Genomic DNA, 13351 nt, shown 5'->3' on the forward strand with positions numbered 1-13351 from the left:
GGCCTCTTCTCGCCCAACCGCCCCCACGTGCCCGCCATTGGTCGCCCAACACGTCCATCCTCGCGGTGCCCCGCCTTCCCGCGGCCAATTCGGAAACTATTGCGGTAACTCTTTGTTATTCGATTGATTGACAGTCAAAAATCACCCAATCAAACAGCCTTTTCCCAACCTCCCATCTCCGATACTTATATAACTAATAAACAAAGAAAATGGATAAAGAAACAGCATTTTTTTTAACACCCGCTAGGATTTCGCTCCCGGGTTTTGCTTGCAGCCAGTTTCCTGGAGATTAATCTTCAATTCCTGGAGACTCCAGGGCCAATCCTGGAGGGGTTGGCAACCCCTAGGCTGTCTCCCACCACAACAATATCTGGCATTTTGTACAGTAGCTCTCACATGGAAGGAGCAAAATGCCCATCCCCAAATATAGCCATTTACCAACTAACGTTCATTGAGAGGCTGATGTTCATTCCCATCTCAGAGGTGCAACATTCAATAATAGAATGTATCAGGGTTTTGGTTGCTGTACATGTCAAGCAACCTTGTTTGTTTAAAGAGCATAAGAAATAGGAGCAGGAGTGGGCCATTCGGCCCCTCGAGCCTGCTCCGCCATTCAATCAGATCATGGCTGATCTTTGACCTCAACTCCACTTTCCCGCCCGATCCCCAGATTCCTTAGAATCCAAAAATCTACCGATCTCAGCCTTGAATATACTCAACGACTGAGCATCCACAGCCCTCTGGGGTAGAGAATTCCAAAGATTCACAACCCTCTGAGTGAAGAAATTCCTCCTCATCTCAGTCTTGAATGGCCGACCCCTTATCCTGAGACTATGCCCCCTGGTTCTAGACTCTCCAGCCAGGGGAAACAATCTCTCAGCATCTACCCTGTCAAGCCCCCTCAGAATCTTATATGTTTCAATGAGATCACCTCTCAATGTTCTAAACTCCAGAGAGTATCGGCCCATTCTACTCAACCTCTCTTCAGTGGACAACCCTCTCATCCCAGGAATTAATCTAATGAACCTTCGTTGCACTCCCACTAAGGCAAGTATATCCTTCCTTAGATAAGGAGACCAAAACTGTACGCAGTACTCCAGGTGAGGTCTCACCAAAGCCCTGTACAATTGTAGTAAGACTTCCTTACTCTTGTACTCCAACCCCCTTGCAATAAAGGCCAACATACCATTTGCCTTCCTCATTGCCTGCTGTACCTGCATGTTAACTTTCTGTGTTTCTTGTACGAGGACACCCAATCTCTCTAAAGTTGTCTTTGCTTTGGACACATCTCCATCATTGTATAAAAACTACATTCCGGCCCTGACTGCAATACAAAAACCTATAACATACTAAAATCTTACATCTGTACAGGTTTCGAGTCTACAAAACTTTATTCCCTGTTGTCATGTTTTTGTTAAACTTATGCCTCAACTTTTCCCCATTGTTGACATAATATTTGTCGGGGAAAAATTTGCAGGGCTATGTGGCGGGGGGGGGGGGCGGGGGGAAGAGTTAGGGGGGAGTGGGACTAATTGGACAGCTCTTCCAAAGAGCCGGCACAGGCACGATGGGCCGAATGGCCTCCTCCTGTGCGGTGTGATTCTATGAGTTCGAAAGACTGGGCTGAGACTGGCCAATCTCCTTTCTCCTTAGATACATTAGCCAACGGAGTGCCTCTAATTTTACTCCGTTTAATGGTCCTTAAGGTGACAGCGGGGTTATTGGAGTGGGGACCCCTTTGTGTGACCTGTCTCCACGGGCAGTACCAACTGTGCCACAAACCGGGGGAGGGCGCCAGGAGTAGAGATAAGAGTTGCAGCAACACCGGGCGCGGAGCAGTGGCTGAGACTCGGTGCCGCGGAGAGGGAAGGGGGGCAGGTTCGAGTCCAGGGTCCAGAGCCGAGCCATGGTGAGGAGGGAGGGGCCAAGCAGTGACATCCCCCCCCGACAGCGGGGAGGGGAAAACCGGAGTTTTCTGCCCGAGAACGGCACAGGCATAATGGGCCGAATGGCCTGCTCCTGTGCTGCACATACGATGATACTATGACTCTTTAGCACCATCTGCTAGCTGGCTACAAAGGGGCATTGATGGCAGCACTCTCAGTGCAAGGAAGCCTGGTGATAGGAGCCTCAGTATTAATGAGGCCTTGATACAGAGGCCTCTCAGTACTAACAGGGCCTGGAGACAGAGGCCTCTCAGGACTAATGGGGCCTGGAGACAGAGGCCTCTCAGTACTAACAGGGCCTGGAGACAGAGGCCTCTCAGTACTAACAGGGCCTGGAGACAGAGGCCTCTCAGTACTAACAGGGCCTGGAGACAGAGGCCTCTCAGTACTAACAGGGCCTGGAGACAGAGGCCTCTCAGTACTAACAGGGCCTGGAGACAGAGGCCTCTCAGTACTAACAGGGCCTGGAGACAGAGGCCTCTCAGTACTAACAGGGCCTGGAGACAGAGGCCTCTCAGTACTAACTGGGCCTGGAGACAGAGGCCTCTCAGTACTAACAGGGCCTGGAGACAAAGGCCTCTCAGTACTAATAGAGCCTGGAGACAGAGGCCTCTCAGTACCAACCGGGCCTGGAGACAGAGGCCTCTCAGTACTAACAGGGCCTGGAGACAGAGGCCTCTCAGTACTAACAGGGCCTGGAGATAGAAGCCTCTCAGTACTAATAGAGCCTGGAGACAGAGGCCTCTCAGTACTAACAGGGCCTGGAGATAGAAGCCTCTCAGTACTAATAGAGCCTGGAGACAGAGGCCTCTCAGTACTAACCGGGCCTGGAGACAGAGGCCTCTCAGTACTAACCAGGCCTGGAGACAGAGGCCTCTCAGTGCTAACAGGGCCTGGAGACAGAGGCCTCTCAGTACTAACAGGGCCTGGAGACAGAGGCCTCTCAGTACTAACCGGGCCTGGAGACAGAAGCCTCTCAGTACTAACCGGGCCTGGAGACAGAGGCCTCTCAGTACTAACAGGGCCTGGAGACAGAGGCCTCTCAGTACTAACCGGGCCTGGAGACAGAGGCCTCTCAGTACTAATAGGGCCTGGAGACAGAGGCCTCTCAGTACTAACAGGGCCTGGAGACAGAGGCCTCTCAGTACTAACAGGACCTGGAGACAGAGGCCTCTCAGTACTAACAGGGCCTGGAGACAGAAGCCTCTCAGTACTAACCGGGCCTGGAGACAGAGGCCTCTCAGTACTAACCGGGCCTGGAGACAGAGGCCTCTCAGTACTAACAGGGCCTGGAGACAGAGGCCTCTCAGTACTAACAGGGCCTGGAGACAGAGGCCTCTCAGTACTAACAGGGCCTGGAGACAGAGGCCTCTCAGTACTAACGGGGCCTGGAGACAGAGGCCTCTCAGTACTAACCGGGCCTGGAGACAGAAGCCTCTCAGTACTAACAGGGCCTGGAGACAGAGGCCTCTCAGTACTAATAGATCCTGGAGACAGAGGCCTCTCAGTACTAATAGGGCCTGGAGACAGAGGCCTCTCAGTACTAACAGGGCCTGGAGACAGAGGCCTCTCAGTACTAACAGGGCCTGGAGACAGAGGCCTCTCAGTACTAACAGGGCCTGGAGACAGAGGCCTCTCAGTACTAACGGGGCATGGAGACAGAGGCCTCTCAGGACTAACGGGGCCGGGAGACAGAGGCCTCTCAGTACTAACAGGGCCTGGAGACAGAGGCCTCTCAGTACTAATAGAGCGTGGAGACAGAGGCCTCTCAGGACTAACGGGGCCTGGAGACAGAGGCCTCTCAGTACTAACAGGGCCTGGAGACAGAGGCCTCTCAGTACTAACAGGGCCTGGAGACAGAAGCCTCTCAGTACTAACAGGGCCTGGAGACAGAGGCCTCTCAGTACTAACAGGGCCTGGAGACAGAAGCCTCTCAGTACTAACAGGGCCTGGAGACAGAGGCCTCTCAGTACTAATAGAGCCTGGAGACAGAGGCCTCTCAGTACTAACAGGGCCTGGAGACAGAGGCCTCTCAGTACTAATAGAGCCTGGAGACAGAGGCCTCTCAGTACGAATAGAGCCTGGAGACAGAGGCCTCTCAGTACGAATAGAGCCTGGAGACAGAGGCCTCTCAGTACTAACAGGCCCTGGAGACAGAGGCCTCTCAGTACTAACCGGGCCTGGAGACAGAGGCCTCTCAGTACTAACCGGGCCTGGAGACAGAGGCCTCTCAGTACTAACCGGGCCTGGAGACAGAGGCCTCTCATTACTAACAGGGCCTGGAGACAGAGGCCTCTCAGTACTAACAGGGCCTGGAGACAGAAGCCTCTCATTACTAACCGGGCCTGGAGACAGAGGCCTCTCAGTACTAACCGGGCCTGGAGACAGAGGCCTCTCAGTACTAACCGGGCCTGGAGACAGAGGCCTCTCATTACTAACCGGGCCTGGAGACAGAGGCCTCTCAGTACTAACCGGGCCTGGAGACAGAGGCCTCTCATTACTAACAGGGCCTGGAGACAGAGGCCTCTCAGTACTAACAGGGCCTGGAGACAGAGGCCTCTCAGTACTAACCGGGCCTGGAGACAGAGGCCTCTCAGTACTAACCGGGCCTGGAGACAGAGGCCTCTCAGTACTAACCGGGCCTGGAGACAGAGGCCTCTCAGTACTAACCGGGCCTGGAGACAGAGGCCTCTCAGTACTAACCGGGCCTGGAGACAGAGGCCTCTCAGTACTAATAGAGCCTGGAGACAGAGGCCTCTCAGTACGAATAGAGCCTGGAGACAGAGGCCTCTCAGTACGAATAGAGCCTGGAGACAGAGGCCTCTCAGTACTAACAGGCCCTGGAGACAGAGGCCTCTCAGTACTAACAGGGCCTGGAGACAGAGGCCTCTCAGTACTAACAGGCCCTGGAGACAGAGGCCTCTCAGTACTAACAGGCCCTGGAGACAGAGGCCTCTCAGTACTAACAGGCCCTGGAGACAGAGGCCTCTCAGTACTAACAGGGCCTGGAGACAGAGGCCTCTCAGTACTAACAGGCCCTGGAGACAGAGGCCTCTCAGTACTAACAGGCCCTGGAGACAGAGGCCTCTCAGTACTAACAGGCCCTGGAGACAGAGGCCTCTCAGTACTAACAGGGCCTGGAGACAGAGGCCTCTCAGTACTAACCGGGCCTGGAGACAGAGGCCTCTCAGTACTAACAGGCCCTGGAGACAGAGGCCTCTCAGTACTAACAGGCCCTGGAGACAGAGGCCTCTCAGTACTAACAGGCCCTGGAGACAGCGGCCTCTCAGTACTAACAGGGCCTGGAGACAGAGGCCTCTCAGTACTAACAGGCCCTGGAGACAGAGGCCTCTCAGTACTAACCGGGCCTGGAGACAGAGGCCTCTCAGTACTAACAGGCCCTGGAGACAGAGGCCTCTCAGTACTAACAGGCCCTGGAGACAGAGGCCTCTCAGTACTAACAGGCCCTGGAGACAGAGGCCTCTCAGTACTAACAGGCCCTGGAGACAGAGGCCTCTCAGTACTAACAGGGCCTGGAGACAGAGGCCTCTCAGTACTAACCGGGCCTGGAGACAGAGGCCTCTCAGTACTAACCGGGCCTGGAGACAGAGGCCTCTCAGTACTAACAGGGCCTGGAGACAGAAGCCTCTCAGTACTAACAGGGCCTGGAGACAGAGGCCTCTCAGTACTAATAGAGCCTGGAGACAGAGGCCTCTCAGTACTAACAGGGCCTGGAGACAGAGGCCTCTCAGTACTAATAGAGCCTGGAGACAGAGGCCTCTCAGTACGAATAGAGCCTGGAGACAGAGGCCTCTCAGTACGAATAGAGCCTGGAGACAGAGGCCTCTCAGTACTAACAGGCCCTGGAGACAGAGGCCTCTCAGTACTAACCGGGCCTGGAGACAGAGGCCTCTCAGTACTAACCGGGCCTGGAGACAGAGGCCTCTCAGTACTAACCGGGCCTGGAGACAGAGGCCTCTCATTACTAACAGGGCCTGGAGACAGAGGCCTCTCAGTACTAACAGGGCCTGGAGACAGAAGCCTCTCATTACTAACCGGGCCTGGAGACAGAGGCCTCTCAGTACTAACCGGGCCTGGAGACAGAGGCCTCTCAGTACTAACCGGGCCTGGAGACAGAGGCCTCTCATTACTAACCGGGCCTGGAGACAGAGGCCTCTCAGTACTAACCGGGCCTGGAGACAGAGGCCTCTCATTACTAACAGGGCCTGGAGACAGAGGCCTCTCAGTACTAACAGGGCCTGGAGACAGAGGCCTCTCAGTACTAACCGGGCCTGGAGACAGAGGCCTCTCAGTACTAACCGGGCCTGGAGACAGAGGCCTCTCAGTACTAACCGGGCCTGGAGACAGAGGCCTCTCAGTACTAACCGGGCCTGGAGACAGAGGCCTCTCAGTACTAACCGGGCCTGGAGACAGAGGCCTCTCAGTACTAACAGGGCCTGGAGACAGAAGCCTCTCAGTACTAACCGGGCCTGGAGACAGAGGCCTCTCAGTACTAATAGAGCCTGGAGACAGAGGCCTCTCAGTACGAATAGAGCCTGGAGACAGAGGCCTCTCAGTACGAATAGAGCCTGGAGACAGAGGCCTCTCAGTACTAACAGGCCCTGGAGACAGAGGCCTCTCAGTACTAACAGGGCCTGGAGACAGAGGCCTCTCAGTACTAACAGGCCCTGGAGACAGAGGCCTCTCAGTACTAACAGGCCCTGGAGACAGAGGCCTCTCAGTACTAACAGGCCCTGGAGACAGAGGCCTCTCAGTACTAACAGGGCCTGGAGACAGAGGCCTCTCAGTACTAACAGGCCCTGGAGACAGAGGCCTCTCAGTACTAACAGGCCCTGGAGACAGAGGCCTCTCAGTACTAACAGGCCCTGGAGACAGAGGCCTCTCAGTACTAACAGGGCCTGGAGACAGAGGCCTCTCAGTACTAACCGGGCCTGGAGACAGAGGCCTCTCAGTACTAACAGGCCCTGGAGACAGAGGCCTCTCAGTACTAACAGGCCCTGGAGACAGAGGCCTCTCAGTACTAACAGGCCCTGGAGACAGCGGCCTCTCAGTACTAACAGGGCCTGGAGACAGAGGCCTCTCAGTACTAACCGGGCCTGGAGACAGAGGCCTCTCAGTACTAACAGGGCCTGGAGACAGAAGCCTCTCAGTACTAACAGGGCCTGGAGACAGAGGCCTCTCAGTACTAATAGAGCCTGGAGACAGAGGCCTCTCAGTACTAACAGGGCCTGGAGACAGAGGCCTCTCAGTACTAATAGAGCCTGGAGACAGAGGCCTCTCAGTACGAATAGAGCCTGGAGACAGAGGCCTCTCAGTACGAATAGAGCCTGGAGACAGAGGCCTCTCAGTACTAACAGGCCCTGGAGACAGAGGCCTCTCAGTACTAACCGGGCCTGGAGACAGAGGCCTCTCAGTACTAACCGGGCCTGGAGACAGAGGCCTCTCAGTACTAACCGGGCCTGGAGACAGAGGCCTCTCATTACTAACAGGGCCTGGAGACAGAGGCCTCTCAGTACTAACAGGGCCTGGAGACAGAAGCCTCTCATTACTAACCGGGCCTGGAGACAGAGGCCTCTCAGTACTAACCGGGCCTGGAGACAGAGGCCTCTCAGTACTAACCGGGCCTGGAGACAGAGGCCTCTCATTACTAACCGGGCCTGGAGACAGAGGCCTCTCAGTACTAACCGGGCCTGGAGACAGAGGCCTCTCATTACTAACAGGGCCTGGAGACAGAGGCCTCTCAGTACTAACAGGGCCTGGAGACAGAGGCCTCTCAGTACTAACCGGGCCTGGAGACAGAGGCCTCTCAGTACTAACCGGGCCTGGAGACAGAGGCCTCTCAGTACTAACCGGGCCTGGAGACAGAGGCCTCTCAGTACTAACCGGGCCTGGAGACAGAGGCCTCTCAGTACTAACCGGGCCTGGAGACAGAGGCCTCTCAGTACTAACAGGGCCTGGAGACAGAAGCCTCTCAGTACTAACCGGGCCTGGAGACAGAGGCCTCTCAGTACTAATAGAGCCTGGAGACAGAGGCCTCTCAGTACGAATAGAGCCTGGAGACAGAGGCCTCTCAGTACGAATAGAGCCTGGAGACAGAGGCCTCTCAGTACTAACAGGCCCTGGAGACAGAGGCCTCTCAGTACTAACAGGGCCTGGAGACAGAGGCCTCTCAGTACTAACAGGCCCTGGAGACAGAGGCCTCTCAGTACTAACAGGCCCTGGAGACAGAGGCCTCTCAGTACTAACAGGCCCTGGAGACAGAGGCCTCTCAGTACTAACAGGGCCTGGAGACAGAGGCCTCTCAGTACTAACAGGCCCTGGAGACAGAGGCCTCTCAGTACTAACAGGCCCTGGAGACAGAGGCCTCTCAGTACTAACAGGCCCTGGAGACAGAGGCCTCTCAGTACTAACAGGGCCTGGAGACAGAGGCCTCTCAGTACTAACCGGGCCTGGAGACAGAGGCCTCTCAGTACTAACAGGCCCTGGAGACAGAGGCCTCTCAGTACTAACAGGCCCTGGAGACAGAGGCCTCTCAGTACTAACAGGCCCTGGAGACAGCGGCCTCTCAGTACTAACAGGGCCTGGAGACAGAGGCCTCTCAGTACTAACCGGGCCTGGAGACAGAGGCCTCTCAGTACTAACAGGCCCTGGAGACAGAGGCCTCTCAGTACTAACAGGCCCTGGAGACAGAGGCCTCTCAGTACTAACAGGCCCTGGAGACAGAGGCCTCTCAGTACTAACAGGCCCTGGAGACAGAGGCCTCTCAGTACTAACAGGGCCTGGAGACAGAGGCCTCTCAGTACTAACCGGGCCTGGAGACAGAGGCCTCTCAGTACTAACCGGGCCTGGAGACAGAAGCCTCTCAGTACTAATAGGGCCTGGAGACAGAGGCCTCTCAGTACTAACCGGGCCTGCAGACAGAGGCCTCTCAGTACTAACCGGGCCTGGAGACAGAGGCCTCTCAGTACTAACCGGGCCTGGAGACAGAGGCCTCTCAGTACTAACCGGGCCTGGAGACAGAGGCCTCTCAGTACTAACCGGGCCTGGAGACAGAGGCCTCTCAGTACTAACCGGGCCTGGAGACAGAGGCCTCTCAGTACTAACAGGGCCTGGAGACAGAGGCCTCTCAGTACTAACCGGGCCTGGAGACAGAGGCCTCTCAGTACTAATAGAGCCTTGAGACAGAGGCCTCTCAGTACTAACCGGGCCTGGAGACAGAGGCCTCTCAGTACTAATAGAGCCTGGAGACAGAGGCGTCTCAGTACTAACCGGGCCTGGAGACAGAGGCCTCTCAGTACTAACCGGGCCTGGAGACAGAGGCCTCTCAGTACTAACCGGGCCTGGAGACAGAGGCCTCTCAGTACTAACCGGGCCTGGAGACAGAGGCCTCTCAGTACTAACCGGGCCTGGAGACAGAGGCCTCTCAGTACTAACCGGGCCTGGAGACAGAGGCCTCTCAGTACTAACCGGGCCTGGAGACAGAGGCCTCTCAGTACTAACCGGGCCTGGAGACAGAGGCCTCTCAGTACTAACCGGGCCTGGAGACAGAGGCCTCTCAGTACTAACAGGGCCTGGAGACAGAGGCCTCTCAGTACTAACAGGGCCTGGAGACAGAGGCCTCTCAGTACTAACCGGGCCTGGAGACAGAGGCCTCTCAGTACTAACAGGGCCTGGAGACAGAAGCCTCTCAGTACTAATAGAGCCTGGAGACAGAGGCCTCTCAGTACTAACAGGGCCTGGAGACAGAGGCCTCTCAGTACTAACCGGGCCTGGAGACAGAGGCCTCTCAGTACTAACCGGGCCTGGAGACAGAGGCCTCTCAGTACTAACCGGGCCTGGAGACAGAGGCCTCTCAGTACTAACCGGGCCTGGAGACAGAGGCCTCTCAGTACTAACCGGGCCTGGAGACAGAGGCCTCTCAGTACTAACCGGGCCTGGAGACAGAGGCCTCTCAGTACTAACCGGGCCTGGAGACAGAGGCCTCTCAGTACTAACCGGGCCTGGAGACAGAGGCCTCTCAGTACTAGCCGGGCCTGGAGACAGAGGCCTCTCAGTACTAACCGGGCCTGGAGACAGAGGCCTCTCAGTACTAACCGGGCCTGGAGATTGCCGGGAGACTCTCTCGGCTGCAAAGGTTTCAAACGAGGCAGACAAAGAAAGAAATGATGGAGAGTCGGGGGGAGTCTACCTGTAAAAAAAAGCCCCCTGTCAAAAAGGCAAATTTAGAAAAGAGTTTCAGCCAGGCTGAATTCGGGGAATTAAGCATCATGTCGAGATGCTGAGATTCTTTTCAGGTTAAACATCCTGTCTTCAAAACGTTCTACTTTCCCTGTAAGTGCATTTCGTGACAAGAAGTCGAGTCTCTGATAAATGATCTGTTTGCATTGAGCTACGTAAATCTGCTCGGATAAAATTTCTTCGTCAATGTGCTGAAGGGTGAAATAACGGATTAAATCCTAAACCAGTCAGCATGTAATACGATATAAATGCAGGTCAGATTTTTATCATTCTACGTTATCAGTGATACCATCCTCAGATACAGGATCATCCAGCACAGGAGGAGGCCAATCGGCCCATCGGGCCTGCGCTGGCACTTTGTAAGAGCTGTCCACTCCCCTTGCTCTTTCCCCCCACAGCCCTGTAGATTTTTCCTTTTCAAGGCTGGGGATGGTTTTGTGTGAGGAAGTGCTTCCTGACGTCACCCCCGAACGGCCCGGCTCTAATTTTAAGGTTCTGCCCCCCTTGTTCTGGACTCCCCCCCACCAGAGGAAATAGTTTCTCTCTCTCTTTTTTGTTTATTCGTTCATGGGATGTGGGCGTCGCTGGCGAGGCCGGCATTTTATTGCCCATCTCTAATTGCCCCTCGAGAAGGTGGTGGTGAGCCGCCTTCTTGAACCGCTGCAGTCCGTGTGGTGACGGTTCTCCCACAGTGCTGTTAGGAAGGGAGTTCCAGGATTTTGACCCAGCAACGATGAAGGAACGGCCGATATATTTCCAAGTCGGGATGGTGTGTGACTTGGAGGGGAACGTGCAGGTGGTGCTGTCCCCATGCGCCCGCTGCTCTTGTCCTTCTAGGTGGTAGAGGTCGCGGGTTTGGGAGGTGCTGTCGAAGAAGCCTTGGCGAGTTGCTGCAGTGCATCCTGTGGATGGTCCACACTGCAGCCACGGTGCGCCGGTGGTGAAGGGAGTGAATGTTTAGGGTGGTGGATGGGGTGCCAATCAAGCGGGCTGCTTTGTCCTGGATGGTGTCGAGCTTCTCGAGTGTTGTTGGAGCTGCACTCATCCAGGCAAGTGGAGAGTATTCCATCACACTCCTGACTTGTGCCTTGTCGATGGTGGAAAGGCTACCCTATCGACGCCTTTAATCATCTTAAACACCTCGATTAGATCACCCCTAATCTTCTAAACTCGAGGGAATACACACACGAAACCACTCACACTGACTGCAGTAGGCCCGAGCCAGCCCTTTACCTCACTCACTGGACCATTCTCCCTACGAGAGTAAGTCTCAGCGAAATATCAGCCAGGGCACTGAGGCCCATTATAAAACCTTCTATCAGCCATGACTTGGTGGTAAGGCTGTGGATTCAAGTCCCCACCCCAGAGACCTGAGCACAATATCTCCACATTTACTCTATCATTTTGAACCCCTCGATTAAATCTCCCCTTAACCTTCTCTGCTCTAAGGAGAACAATCCCAGCTTCTCCAGTCTCTCCACATAACTGAAGTCCCTCATCCCTGGTACCATTCTAGTAAATCTCCTCTGCCCCCTCTCTCCAAGGCCTTGACATCCTTCCTAAAGTGCAGGGCCCAGAATTGGACACAATACTCCAGCTGAGGCCTATCTAAGACTTCCTTGCTTTTGTACTCTGTGCCTCTATTTATAAAGCCCAGGATCCTGTTTACGTTTTTAACAGCCTTCTCAACTTGTCCTGCCACCTTCAAAAGATTTGTGTACGTGCACCCCCAGGTCTCCCCGTTCCTGCACCCTCGGGAAAAGCCCTCAGCAAATTTTTTTTAAATTCCTTCTCGGGGATGTGGGCATTTATTGCCCATCCCTAGTTGCCCCTTGAGAAGGTGGTGGTGAGCCGCCTTCTTGAACCGCTGCAGTCCGTGTGGTGACGGTTCTCCCACAGTGCTGTTAGGAAGGGAGTTCCAGGATTTTGACCCAGCGACGATGAAGGAACGGCCGATATATTTCCAAGTCGGGATGGTGTGTGGGACTCGGAGGGGAGACCCAAATTTCTGGAGTAGGGAGTGCAGTGGGGGGAAACGGAGGGGGCGGGAGGTTGGTGAGGTGGGGCAGGGCTGGAAATCGACTGGGATACCTGCTCTTGATCACTATCTAGTGACAACCCCCCTCCCGCCTTAATGGAAAAGTGCATGGTGTGAGTATGAGGGAACATAGGAACAGGAGTCGGCCATTCAGCCCCTCGTGCCTGCTCCGCCATTTGATAAGATCATGGCTGATCTGTGATCTAACTCCATATACCTGCCTTTGGCCCATATCCCTTAATACCTTTGGTTGCCAAAAAGCTATCTATCTCAGATTTAAATTTAGCAATTGAGCTAGTATCAATTGCCGTTTGCGGAAGAGAGTTCCAAACTTCTACCACCCTTTGTGTGTAGAAATGTTTTCTAATCTCACTCCTGAAAGGTCTGGCTCTAATTTTTAGACTGTGCCCCCTACTCCTAGAATCCCCAACCAGCGGAAATAGTTTCTCTCTATCCACCCTATCCGTTCCCCTTAATATCTTATAAACTTCGATCAGATCAGGGGAGATGGGGAAATGAGATCAAGGGATCAGAAACTTAACTGGACCAGCCATATAAATACTGTGGCTACGAGAGCAGGTCAGAGGCTGGGTATTCTGCGGCGAGTGACTCACCTCCTGACTCCCCAGAGCCTTTCCACCATCTACAAGGCACAAGTCAGGAGTGTGATGGAATACTCTCCACTTGCCTGGATGAGTGCAGCTCCAACAACACTCAAGAAGCTCGACACCATCCAGGACAAAGCAGCCCGCTTGATTGGCACCCCATCCACCACCCTAAACATTCACTCCCTTCACCACCGGCGCACAGTGGCTGCAGTGTGTACCATCCACAGGATGCACTGCAGCAACTCGCCAAGGCTTCTTCGACAGCACCTCCCAAACCCGCGACCTCTACCACCTAGAAGGACAAGAGCAGCAGGCACATGGGAACAGCACCACCTGCACGTTCCCCTCCAAGTCACACACCATCCCGACTTGGAAATATATCGGCCGTTCCTTCATCGTCGCTGGGTCAAAATCCTGGAACTCCCTTCCTAACAGCACTGTGGGAGAACCGTCACCACACGGACTGCAGCGGTTCAAGAAGGCGGCTCACCACCACCTTC

Source organism: Heptranchias perlo, chromosome 44 (genome assembly GCF_035084215.1).
Source record: "Heptranchias perlo isolate sHepPer1 chromosome 44, sHepPer1.hap1, whole genome shotgun sequence".
In the NCBI taxonomy this organism is placed as follows: domain Eukaryota; kingdom Metazoa; phylum Chordata; class Chondrichthyes; order Hexanchiformes; family Hexanchidae; genus Heptranchias; species Heptranchias perlo.